At 41.5% G+C, this 12,541-nt stretch overlaps 1 pseudogene; it reads left to right on the forward strand.

The window, feature by feature from the left end:
• The first annotated feature begins 7,537 nt into the window (after window positions 1–7,537).
• On the forward strand, window positions 7,538–8,987 carry LOC142433678 (glyceraldehyde-3-phosphate dehydrogenase-like; annotated as a pseudogene).
• The last annotated feature ends 3,554 nt before the right edge of the window (window positions 8,988–12,541 follow it).

The raw sequence follows: 12,541 nt of genomic DNA on the forward strand, positions 1-12,541 counted from the left end.
GCAGTCCTTCTATAAGGGGCTGTCCAATTATCTTACAGGTGGGTTTTGGATCTCCACTTTGTCTATGCTCCTTCACGTCATATAATCATGGGTGGACTTGCAGTTGACTTCAATTCCGCAGGTATATTTTGAACAAACAAAAAAGTTACCACCATTGTACTATGGATTTTAGGACACATGTAAGAAAGGAATGATACAGGTTTTCTCTTTGAGATGTAAGAAAATGAACTGGCAGGATGTTCTCTGACAATTTATTGCTGATACCTTTCAGATGACACTGCCAAAATGGCTGGGATTAAATATTCTTCCATCTATGGAGAGTATGTTCTTTTGTTTTTTTTCCTCTCCCTCCTTCTTGCATTCACTTGAGAAGCATTATAGATGCCAGTCATTGAGTCAGGAATATAAAGAAGTATGAATGTTCTTGATTTCAATAAGTGGAAACTAGATGGAGGGGGTAAATGATCTACAATATCAGAGTGGCCTGATAGCAGAGGATTCAGAAGAAACCATGGAATTAGAGGTACCATTGCTGACGTCAGATGGATATTGGCTAAAAGCAGAAAATACCAGAAAGAAAGATGTTTACTTGCATTATATCGACTATGCAAGATCATTCAACTGTGTAGACATAATAAATTATGGATAACATTGCAAAGAATGGCAATTCTAGAATACCAAATTGTACTCAAACAATAACTGTACATAGACCAAGATGCTATCATTCCATCAGAATAAGGGGAGAGTGTGTGGTTATAATTAGGGAGGATGTGCTCAGGAATTTATGCTTTCATTATATTTATTTAACCTGTATGTTGAAAGAATAATCTGCAAACTGGACTATATGAAGAAGACTGAAGCATCAGACTTGGAGGAAGACTCATTAACAAACAGTGATAAGCAGATGACACAACCTTGCTTGTAGGAAGTGTAGAGGACTTGGATTATTTACTGATGAAGAGCAAAGACGATAGGCTTCAATATGGATTACATGCACTCTAACATAATTAAAACAAAAATACTCACCAATGGACCAATAAGCAACATCATAATAAATGTTGTACAGATTACAGTTGCCAAGGATTTCATTTTACCTGGATTCACAATTTACATTCAAGGAAGTACCACTCAAGAAATCAAAGGATTTATTACTTTGGGCAAATCTGCTGCCCCGCCCCCCCCCAAAAAAGAAAGCATCCTTAAGGTCTTCAAAAAAAAGATGTCACCTTGAAGACTAAGGTATTTTCAGTCTTCCTCATATGCATGCTAAAGCTAGGCAGTGGATAGATAAAATCAAATAAGTTAATTGATGCCTTTAAGTTATGGTGTTTGTAAAGAACTTTAAACATATTATGGACTACCAAAGGAATGAACACATCTGCCGAAGAACTGCAGCCAGAGTGTTCTTTCAAATCATGGGTGGCAAGACCTTGTCTCAGGGAATTTTATTTGTTTTCAGGAGGGATTAGCCCCAGGAGAAGGACATCATGCTTGGAAAAAGTGGAGTCCGTGGAAGAGAGGAAGAACATAAGCAGAGGGAAATGGAAAGTTCAAAAGAAGGAACTCCTCATCATCTGAGAGAAGAAAAAGAGGAAAGAATGAAAGAGTAAATAATCAACTTTGAGGAATCCCCCCCCCCCATGGACATCTGACTTTGTTTGTTTACTTAGAGTAGGAAACTTGATTTTCTGAAATGGATGAAGATGAGAAGACTGGAGGAGTGTGATAATGGATTGAAACAGGAGCTATGGGAAATGAGAAATGAGGTTGCAGAAAGACGACTCTATGAGTCATCCAACAGTAGAAAAGGCCAGCTGATTATGGAAAGAAGAAATTTGTTATAGAGCCAATACATTCAATGTTGTCATTTCCCCTTCTAGAGTTTTAGAGTCCCAGAGCAGAAGTGGAGGAAATAGGTGGTGGGGTTCTGGTAATATCGTGGGCTGGGTGTGCAGTTGGACTTTGGCACAGAGAAGAACTAGAAGCGCTGGATAAACTGCAACAGACATCTTGCTAAAGGGAGCAAAGAGCTGACAAGGTTACAGGAATTATAAATGCAAATATAAGTGCAAGAGAGATGAAACTACTACTTCTTTGAGAACGTTTGCTGAATGGAATTTAAGCTTTGAGGAATAATCCATAAACTGTGCGGAAAGAAAAACAAATACAAAGTCAAGAACCTACCCGGCATGTTCTGATAATGCTTTTCTACCAATAAAACTGGAACAATACAGACTTAAACTATCAGCGTGCAGGTGACATACCCCTCTCCCCCAAAACACACACAAGAGGACTTCTTTTTCTTTCAAACCATTTTGCTAGGACCTAATCCTGACATCCTATCATCCCATAGTTTAATCATTTAAAGCAGTGCTGTACAATTGCTAACATTATCAGTTTCAAAACATGAAGTTATAAATCTTTATGGAAGCAGACAGCCTCATCTGTCTCCCATGCAGCAGGCAGTGGGTTGGAACTACTGACCTTACAGTTAACAGCCCACTATGTGAACCACTATCCAACCCAAAACAAACAAAATAAACCCAAACTCATGGCCACTGAGTCAATCCTGACTCATAGTGACCCTATAGGACAGGACAGAGTAGAACTGCCCCTGTGAGTTTCTAAAACTATAACTCTTTACTGGAGTAGAAATACCTCCTTTCTCCCGAGGAGCAGCTGGTGGTTTCCAAGTGCTTACCTTGTAGATCACAGTTAAACACTTAGCCACTACATCACCAGGGCTAGGGATCCATATTTACACCCTAGATATATGGAAGCACAATCTACATTTTAACAAGATCCTCAGGTGATGCCTTACAGGATCTTGTTAAAATGGTGATTCTTTTGCAGTATATAAACCCAACAAAAGCCTTGACAGGAATGCAATATCATCCTAGACTTCAAAGTATTCCCACAAATTATCTTTTAAAGAAATGAAGACATTGTAATTAAAAACCACTAAGCAAAAACAAGACAGAGTAAAACCAAACAACAAAAGAAAAAATCAAAACAACAACAAAAACACAATGACAAAATAAAGAAAAACCTATAAATAGCTTTAGGTCTGTGTGTTGACCTTTAGGAGTGTTTTACAGTCAGTCTAATGGGGTTCCATGCCCTATTGTCTCTGCATGTCTATCTAGGTAAGATAGATGGGATAAATAATCTGGAGGAGAAAACAATGGGACTGACGGTTCATGTGGGACACAGGAGAGGAGAGGTGGGGGAAAGGAAGTGGGTGTTAACAAACTCAGGTGCAAGGGAACAACAAGTGATCTAAAATCTATGTCAAAGAGGGTGTAGGACACAAGAAAAAGTGGGTGCATAAGCAAATGTGGTGAAGAAAGCTGATGGTGCCCGGCTATCAGAAGATATAGCATCTGGGGTCTTAAAGGCTTGAAGGTAAACAAGGGGCCACCTAGCTCAGAAGCAACAAAGCTCATGTGGAGGAAGCACACCAGCCTGTGTGATCATGAGGTGTTGAAGGTATTAGGTATCAGTCATCAAAAAACAAACAATCATATCATTGTGAATGAGGGGAAGTGCGGAATGGGGACCCAAGGCCTATCTGTAGTCACCCAGACATCCCCTTATGGAAGGGTTGTGGGGAGGAGATGAGCCAGGCAGGGTACAGTGTAGCACCGATGACACATACAACTTTCCTCTAGTTTTTTAATGCTTCCTCCTCCCACCCCACCCCCATGACTCCAATTCTACCTTACAAACCTGGCTAGACCAGAGCATGTACATGGGTACATATCAGAGCTGGAATCACAGGGAAACCAGGACAGATAAACCCCTCAGAACCAATCATGAAAGTAGCGATACCAGGAGGGTAGGAGGGTAATGGGAGGAGAGGGGGAACCAATTACAATGATCTACCATTATTCCCCTCCCAGGGAAACAGACAACAGAAAAGTGGGTGACAGGAGACATCAGTCAGTGTAAGACATGAAAAAAAAATTTATAAATTATCAAGGGTTCATGAGTGAACGAGGGTGAGGGAGGGAGGAGAAAATGAGCTGATACCAAGAGCTCAAGTAGAAAGAAAATGCTTTGAAAATGATGGCAACAAATAAACAAATGTGCTTGACACAATGGATGGATTGGTGGATTGTGATAAGAGCTGTAAGAGCCCCCCAATAAAAACGTTTTAAAAAGAGGAAGAAAATGCATATTCCTTGGAAAATTGCCTGTAATCGCATGTGAATTGTATGTGAAGGAGCCCATGAGAAATCATTGCAGCTACTTTTGTTAAGATCTGTCTGTGGTGATGCACAGTTTCCTCTTAAAACTGTTCAACAACCTGCTTTTAATAAAATGTAGTACAGAGTCAGGGGAAGATGGCCACTAGATAGGGAGCTCATGCCTGGAGCTCCGAGGAAATCAGGAAAGAGGGACCAGACTTTAACCCGGAGCTCCAAGACAAGAATGCAACACACTGACATGAAGCAGGGAACTGATAGAGAGGCCTGAGGGGCCAGCCCCATTACCGACTAAGTGTACAGCACCACCCTCTCCCATCCCCCCAGAAGAATTCACTTCAGAGGACAGCACTGAAGCTACAGCTCAAGAAGAGGGACTTGTCTGCTCAGAGCACACAGGGGCCAACAAGGGGGGAAAGGGGAAAAAATAGGGTGAAGCACATCCTGGCTTACCAAGCCCTGAGGACAATGTTTCTGCTCAGAGCAGCAATGCACAGAGATGACCACAGGGCCGGCCTCACCAAGGGACAAAGATTTCTGCCTCATTGACATAGCACCATTGGGGACAACACTAGAGACACACAGCGGGAATTGTGCCCACCCTGAGCTCACTATGCCGAAGCCAGTCTCTGGGGCATGCAGCAGAGCAGCGGGGGCGGGGGGGAGCAGAGCAATGAAGTCCCCAGGGATAGATGTGGGGCCAGGGCATGGCACCCCATCAGACTCAACAGGAAAGCACTCATGAAGGACAACAAATAGACCCTGAACTATTATATGGGGCTTTTTTTGTGTTGTTGTTGTTGTAGCTATTTTACTTTTGTACTTAGTCTTGTGATGGTACATAGCATGTCTACCTGGAAGGGATAGGCGGGATAAATAAGCTAGAAGAGAGAACAAGGAAATGACAGTTTCGGGGGGACATGGGGGAAGGAGAGGAGGGGAAAGGAAGTGAGTGTTAACAAACTCAGGGACAAGGGAACAACAAGTGATCCAAAAAAAGTGAGAAGGAGGGTGTAAGAGGTCTGGCAGGGCTGGATCAAGACTGGACCGAGAGGAATTCCTAAAACCCAAATGAAGGCTGAACGTGATAGTGGGACAAGAGGAAAGTACAAATAAAAAGAGGAAAGAACTAGGAGGCAAAGGGTAGTCATAAAGATCTAAATGCAGGCATATACAATGTAAATATATTTATATACGATGAGGGGGAAATAGATCTATGTACATATATTTATAGGTTTAGTATTAAGGAAACAGATGGACAGTGGGCCCCTTCTCAAGTACTCCCTCAACACAAGAACATTTTGTTCTAACGATTCGGCAGTCTGAGATGCTCACCTTCCTGGCACCATCCCTGAAGACAATGAGTGCACAAGTAAATGTGGAGAAGAAAGCTAATGATGCCCGGCTACCAAAAGATATAGCATCTGAAGTCTTAAAGGCCTGTAGATAAACAAGCGGCCATCTAGCTGAGAAACAAGAAAACCCACATGGAAGAAGCACACCAGCCTGTCCCAACTCAATCGCTGAGGACAAAGAAAGTGCATAAGCAAATGTGGTGAAGAAAGCTGATTGTGCCCGGCTATCAAAAACATGGCATCTTGGGTCTTAAAGGTTTTAAGATAAACAGGCGTCCATCTAGCTAAGAAACAACAAAGCCCACTTGGAAGAAGCACAACAGCCTACCCTGACCTGATCGCTGAAGACAAAGTGGGTGCATAAGCAAATGAGGTCAAGAAAGCTGATGGTGCCTGGCTGTCAAAAGATATAGAATCTGGGGTCCTATAGGATGGAAGATAAACAAGGGACCATCTAACTGAGAAACAGCAAAGTCCACATGGAAGAAGCACACCAGCCTGTGAGATCACAAGGTGTCGAAGGGAACAGCTATCAGGCATCAGAGACTAATAATAATAATAATCACAGAACTGTGAATGAGGAGGAGTATGGAGTGGAGACCCAGGACCCATCTGTGGGAAATTGGACATCCCCTTGCAGAAGGGCTGCAGGGAGGAGACGAGCCAGTCAGGGTGCAGTGTAGCAATAATGAAACATACAATTTTATTCTAGTGTTTGAATGTCTCCCCCCCCCCCCCCACTATCATGATCCCAATGCTACCTTACAAATCTGGCTGGACCGGAGGATGTACTTTGGCACAGATATGAACTGGAAACACAGGGAATCCAGGACAGATGAACCCCTGAAGACTGGTGGTGAGAGTGGCGATACCAGGAGGGTAGAGGGAAGGTGAGGGAGAAAGGGGGAACCGATTACAATGATCTATATATAACCTCCTCTGTCACGGAGAAGTGGGAGAAGGGAGATGTCAGACAGTGTAAGACATGACAAAATAATAATTTATAAATTATCAAGGGTTAATGGGGGAGGGGAGCATGGAGGGGGGTAATGAGGAGCTAATATCAAGGGCTCAAGTAGAAGGCAAATGTTTTGAGAATGATGATGGCAACATGTGTACGAATGTGCTTGACACAATGGATGGATGTATGGATTGTGATGAGTTGTACGAGCCCCCAATAAAATGATCTAAAAATAAAAGGCTAGAGGTCTAAAATCCGCGTCCTGAATACATTAACAAACACAACTAACAATACACAAGCAGTAGAAGATAATCTAGATTCCTGGAACTTCCTAAAAATTAAAAGTCAAAAGAGCAAAACGAGAACCTACAAACTGAAGGAAAACTTTTGACTGTGATATACCTGCAAGATTCTAATCTGTAAAATATATAGAAATTTTCAACAGAAAAAAAACAATGCAATAAAAATGTTGGGCAAAGGACATGAATAGACACTTCACCAAAGGAAACATTCAAGCCGCTAGTAACCACATAAAGAGATACTCGCAGTCATTAGCAATTCAAAACATGTAAATGACATCTACACTGCGATACCATCTCATCTCTGCCGTTATGGTACTGATGAAAAAAATACAGGGGAAAAACTGCTGGCAAGATTTGGGGTTCTTATTCACTGCTGGTGAAAATGCTAACTGGGAACAACCACTAAAAGTTAGAAATGGAATTAAAAGATCAAAAACATCTTCTATGAACTTTTCAAACCCCCCTCATAGAAATATCACATGCTTTCGCAATCCCACTGGTATGCACATATCCTACAGAAGTAAGAGCAGAGACACAAATAGATATGTGCCCACGTCTGTTGCAGCATTATTTACAATTGCTAAAGTAGGGAAATAAATGTCCATCCATAGATGAATGGATAAACAAAATGTGGTTCTGTGCTCCTCCTTGTGCAGCAAGCAGTCACATCTCCCCATTTCTGTGCAGTCCCAGTTGCAGACTAGTAACAAGATGGTAAAGGTCAGAGTAAATAGATTTGGATGCATTGGGCGCCTGGTCACCAGGGCAGCTTTCACCTCCGGCAAAGTGGACATTGGTGGCATCAATGACCTGAACTACATGGTCTACATGTTTCAGTATGATTCCTCCTACGGCAAGTTCAATGGCACCATTAAGGCCAAGAACAGGAAACTTATCAGTGGGATGGCCATCTCCATCTTCCAGGAGGGAGATCCCTCCAACATCAAGTGGAGTGCAAATGGTGCTGAGCATGTTGTAGAGTCCACTGGTGTCTTCATCACCATGGAGAAGGCTGGGGCTCACTTGAGGGGCGGTGCCAAAAGGGTGATCATCTCTGCTCCTCTGCCAATGCCCCCATGTTTGTGATGGCCGTGAACCACAAGAAGTGTGACAACTCCATCAAGATTGTCAGCAATGCCTCCTGCACCACCGACTGTGTGCCCCCACCCCACCCCGGCCAAGGTCATCCATGACAGCTTTGGTATCATGAAACGACTCATGACCACAGTCCATGCCATCACTGCCACCCAGAAAACAGTCGATGGCCCCTTAGGGAAATTCCAGCCTGGTGGCTGTGGGACTGACAGAACCTCATCTCCACATCTACTGGTGCTGCCAAGGCTGTGGGAAAGGTTAACCCAGAGCTGAAGGGTAGACTCATTGTCATGACCTTCCATGTCTCCGCTCCCAATGTATAGGTCGTGGATTTTACCTGGTGTGTGGAGAAAGCTTCTAAGTACGATGACATCAAGAAGGTGGCTAAGAACAAAGCCCACAAAGAAGAAGCACACCAGCCTGTGTGATCATGAGGTGTTGAAGGAATCAGGTTTCAGGCATCAAAGAACAAAAAATCATATAATTGTGCGCTTACCTTCCCAATATGATCGCTGAAGACAATTGGTTGTGTAAGCAAAAGTGGTGAAGAAAGCTGATGGTGTCCAGATGGACAACAGAAAAGTGGGTGAAGGGAGACGTCGGATGGTGTAAGACATGAAAAATAATAATAATTTGTAAATTATCAAGGGTTCATGAAGGAGAGGGGATCAAGGAGGGAGGGGGAAAATGAGGAGCTGATACCAAGGGCTCAAGTAGAAAGCAAAGTTTTGAGAATAATGATGGCAACAAATGTACAAATGTGCTTGACACAATGGATGGATGGATTGATTGTGATAAGAGTTGTATGAGCCCCCAATAAAATGAATTTTTTAAAGGTAAAAAGAAGGTGGCTAAGAAGACATGATTCCCTCAAGGGCATCCTGGGCTACACTGAGAACCAAATTGGCCCTGTGACTTCAATAGTGATACTCACTCTTCCACCTTTGATATTGGGGCTTGCATTGGCCTCAACAACTACTTTGTCAATCTCATTTCCTGGTATGACAATGAATTTCGCTACAACAGAGTGGATGATCTTATGGCCCACATAGCCTCCAAGGAATAAGAGCTCCCATGGACCCCCAGCCCCACGAACAGCACTAGAAGAAAAGTCCTCAACTCCGGGAGAGTCTTTGCCCAACTCGACACCCAACAAACTGTGAATATCCCTGCATCACGAGTTTCCACCCAGAGCACTTGAAGTAGAGGAGGGGCTTAGAGAGCCCAACCTTGTCATATACTACTGTCCCCAGCCATAAACAAATAAACAAAATATGACACATACATGCAAGAGAATAATATGCAACAATAAAGAATAATGATGAGTCCACAAAACATCTTATAACATAGATGAATCTGGAGAACATTATGCTGAGTGAAATAAGTCAATCATGAAAGGACAAATATTGAATGGTAACACTTTTATAAAGTCAATAATGAGTTTTTAAATAGAAAGCAACATTCTTGGATTATTACCAGGGATGAGAGGGGCAGGGAGGAACAATTATTAGATAGTAGACTCATATTAATCCTGGTGAAGGGAAAGGGAATGCACAATATGGGAGAAGTAAGCAAAATGTGACCAAGGTAAGTGAAGACACAGACAGAGCTACAAAAGAGAAAGGGACAGCTATGGTAAATGCTATAATATATACAATTCTGCCTCAATAATAATAACTGAAAATTGTGACTATACTATATGAGTGTAGGAGGGCATATACCTATATAGCATGCAAAAGTATAATTGTGGGCATGTATGTGTGTGAGTGTGTATGAACATGTTGTATATATTCAATTATATAATGGAGCAGCATAGTGGGCACAGTTATGGAAAGTTCTCAACATATCCAAACAGCTTATGAATTAATACTTGACTTAAAGGCTAAGGGTCAGAGTCTTAGGAGATATGTAGTTTCATTTACATATGTAGTTCATAAGGATATTTTTCTATATCCTAATTTTATGAGTAGCCTCCACCGTCTTAAAAAAACATGAGTGGATTTTGTGGTAGTGACATAATGTCATGTCAACTTGGTAAATAGGTCTAGGGATGGAGTCTAACCTGTCAATAAGGTCACAGCCTGATGACTCCTCCTTGCACATATGACCTCCTGAGGATTCTGAAAAATTCCTCTCTTTCTCCCTGGAGATGGGACACACACACTTTTGCTTCACCTCACCCTCCCATTGACAAGCCAGGTGGAGCCATGCTGATGGCAGCTAGAGCCCTGAAATGCTTCCACTCTCACTGGATTCACAAGAATTCTCATCCATCAGCCTGCGATCTTCCTGTATCTGGCATCGTTGCATGTGCTGAGGGAGTCCTGAAGAAGGTCTTATAGACTAATATTGGACAAATGGGCTAATATCAGACATATGGACTTGATCTGGACTAGACTTGGATGTTTTCTTTGATATGCAATTACTCTTTGATATAAAGCTCTCTCTTACACACATACATATGAGTGTCTCTGCATTTGTTTCTCCAGGCAGCCTGGACTAACACAGCATCTATGACACAGTTATTGGTCTCTTCCCAATTGGTGCAAATGAGAGTGGAGGAAACCAAAGACACAAGGAAGCCATTAGTCCGCAGGACTAGGGACCCATCCACATGACAGCCTCTAGAGCCAGATGGTGTGCAGCTGCTAATAACAGCCAGTGACAAAATAGAAGGTCCCAGTCATACTGGGAGTAAAATAAAGAGCAAAACGAAAATTCATTTAAAAACTACACTTATTGGAGAGATAAGAGATTAATGGAACTCCCAAGACGAGCCACCATAACATACACGTCTAACCTAGAATTGAAACCGTTCCTAGAGGTCACCTTTCAGCCAAGACTCGATTGACCTGGAAAATAAGCCATAGCATTTTCGAAGAAGGTGGTCCTTAAAACAATTAAGATGCAATGGGGAACATGTGTCCAGCAGTAAACACGAGAGGTCGAGGAGGGACAAGGAACCTGGAGGGATGGGAATGGAGAATGTCGGGTAGAAGTGGGGAGATTACTGACACGTTGTAGAAAATAGTGATCGGTGTTACTGAGTAAATTGTGTAGGAATTGTTCAATGGAAAACGAATTTGCTAGCCAAACTTTCACCTAAAACATAACAAATTTTTGTAAGAAAAAGAAAGAAAATTAAAACCCAATGGACTAAATGCTTGTGTTAAAAGATCTCTTACTCACCGCCCTCTAGTCAGTTCTGACTCATGGCAACCCTACAGTATTAAAGGATAGTCTGGGATAAATTATAAAAATGGAATCTTTATGCAATTTACCATAATTATATTTTAAAAAGACAGAGGGATTGCCTGTGAGGGGATGGAAAAAGACTTATCATACAAAGTGAACCCAAAGAACACTAGTAGTATTATATGAATATCACAAAAAATAGGTTTTGAGGTTGCCTTCCAAAAAAGAAAACTACAAAGATATATAGGGCATTTTAATTAAAATATAGTCCACTAGGAAGATACAAATATGTTAAGTTTGCATTAATTTCAAACTATATTTTTATGAAAATTGCAAATGATACATTTTTGTAACCATGAAACCTCTGTGCACTGTTTTCATAGGCATGTTACATATATGTATACATATATTTAACATACTACTGAGTTCAATTTCTTTTTAAATTTCTGTCCCACAGATTTAATGTTACTGGGGCAAAATCTCATGAAAACTTCATATAAGGAAGGTATTTTCCTAAACTAAGTGCACTCAGTGGAGAACTGAACAAGCTTTGATGGAAATGGGATACTACATTGAAACCCAAGAGTATGGATGGATGAAGAGCTAGAAATTAGTAAGTAAGAAATGATCCTAGGCCTAAAATTATAAGAGAAAGATGTTGTTTGTATTTGATTTGTTTTATAAATCTTAAATTGAAACACAATTTTTGATGATCAATGTCTTAGAAATCAACAAATGCAAGTCACCAAACAAAATTGTTTTCATCTCAAAACAGGCCATTTTAGTTTATTCATCATCATCGAACTCCCAGAACCCTTCAAAGTTGAATCTTTGATCAGCTCATCATTGCAATGTCTCAGAGGTACCTGCAGACACCCTTCTGTGACATCAGAACTCATGTCATCAGTAGGATTTCCTTTGTCATCTTCATCATTGTCATTGGTAGTCGGCTAGAACTCGAATACAGCCTTTCTGAAGCTGCTGCAGTTAATTTGAAAGGCTAGATTCCCCAGAGCAGAAGCCACCCACTTGAAGACTTTTGTAATCACTGTCCACTTCAGTCTTCCTATGAATTCACGCATACCAGACCACATCCATCCATCGCGCTATCTTCTTATGAAAGCTTTGAACTGGTGATGAACCGCTATATCCAGTGTCTCCATCTTTCAGATAAGGCCACCAAGTATGATTGTTACATGGGCACCAGTTGAGTTAACATATGTGTGGATATTTTTGTCTTTTTAAGCAGCGATGGTGCCTAAAATCAGTAGTGATTTCTTCCAAAAGAATTTTTCTGTCTGATTGCATAATGAGGAGCCCTGATGTTGTAGTGGTTACACATTGGGCTGCTAACTGCAAAGTCAGTAGTTTGAAACCACCAGCCTCTCTACGCGAGAAAGATGAAGCTTTCTACTCTGATAAAGA

Source organism: Tenrec ecaudatus, chromosome X, assembly GCF_050624435.1.
Source record: "Tenrec ecaudatus isolate mTenEca1 chromosome X, mTenEca1.hap1, whole genome shotgun sequence".
NCBI lineage: Eukaryota > Metazoa > Chordata > Mammalia > Afrosoricida > Tenrecidae > Tenrec > Tenrec ecaudatus.